We start from the raw sequence: 1,224 nt of genomic DNA on the forward strand, positions 1-1,224 counted from the left end.
AAAAGTATGTATTTATAAGACTGTCAGAAGGAATAGGCTATTTCCAACATTATACACTTTATGGAGCCCCCAAAAAAGAAATTATTACTCAAGATAATGAAATCCACTGAAAGGTTCACAAGCAAAATGTTTCACCTACATAGTAAGTTTCTGGCAGACTTTTCTAGAAGTGGTTGCTGGCTGACCCCAGGTGTTTGAATAAAGACAATGCCATCTTACTGTAACTTTCATACAGGTACTCTTGGAAACAGCTTACCCCCTCCCCCTCACTTTGGGGTAAAAGTGGCTTCTTAGATCTGCAAGAATTCAGGCTGTATTCAGGCCACTTTCCAGAATTCTTTAGTGTGGACCTTAGGGCACTGCATCTCACACAAGCTGATGGGAACCATCTGGACACTTGATTTGTTGTGGGTCCCCACCACCCCTAGCTCATTTTCAGCAGTGGTCAGGAGGTAGTTGGACTGTGCGTCAGGTAGGGAGATCACTTTTGCCAAGACAACGTCCCCTGGGTGTAAACTCTTATAAATTTCAACCTTGTCTTTTTCAGTAGCTCGGACATCTTCCTTGTGGATAGTTCCTTGTAAAAAGTTCTTAAGTGGTGTGGACCCCACATACAGGACGTGTACTTTGGCAAAGCATGCATTGATGCTAGACACCTTACAGGTTACAATAGCCTCCACATCTGGCAGTAACTGGGACTGCTGCTTTCCTCACAGACAGGGCAGGAAGTGCACCATTCTCACTGCTCTTCATCATGCAGCCAATACAGCCGTGCTGGGTGTATGAGCTGCTGCCCCGGCTGGCCTCCTCCAAATTACACAGACGTTTGCTGGGGATGCAGCACCTCATGGGTGGTGCCATGACTGCCTCTATCAACAATTATTTTAAGCATAAATGAATTAAATGGAATAGATAAGAACACAAGTCCCTTACATAAGCTGCCTACAAGATATTCACTTCGGATTGAAAAACACGTACAGACTGAAAGTAAAGAGACAGAAAAAATATATTTTATGAAAATGAAGACAACAACAACAACAACAACAATACTGGGGTAGCAATACTCATACCAGACAAAGTAGACTTTAAAACAAAGGTTATAACAAGAGACGAAGAAGGACCCAGTAATTCCACTTCTGGGTATTTATCCAAAGAAACCTAAAGCACTACTTCCAAGAGACATGTGTAATCATACGTTCATTGCAGCATTTTTTACAATAGCCG

General features: G+C 42.5%; 1 pseudogene; it reads right to left on the reverse strand.

Moving 5' to 3' along the window:
• Positions 1–290: 290 nt before the first annotated feature.
• Positions 291–867, reverse strand: LOC109455353 (exosome complex component CSL4 pseudogene; annotated as a pseudogene).
• Between the last annotated feature and the right edge of the window lie 357 nt (positions 868–1,224).

Source organism: Rhinolophus sinicus, chromosome 3 (genome assembly GCF_057876585.1).
Source record: "Rhinolophus sinicus isolate RSI-liver-muscle chromosome 3, RSI-T2T, whole genome shotgun sequence".
In the NCBI taxonomy this organism is placed as follows: Eukaryota; Metazoa; Chordata; class Mammalia; order Chiroptera; family Rhinolophidae; genus Rhinolophus; species Rhinolophus sinicus.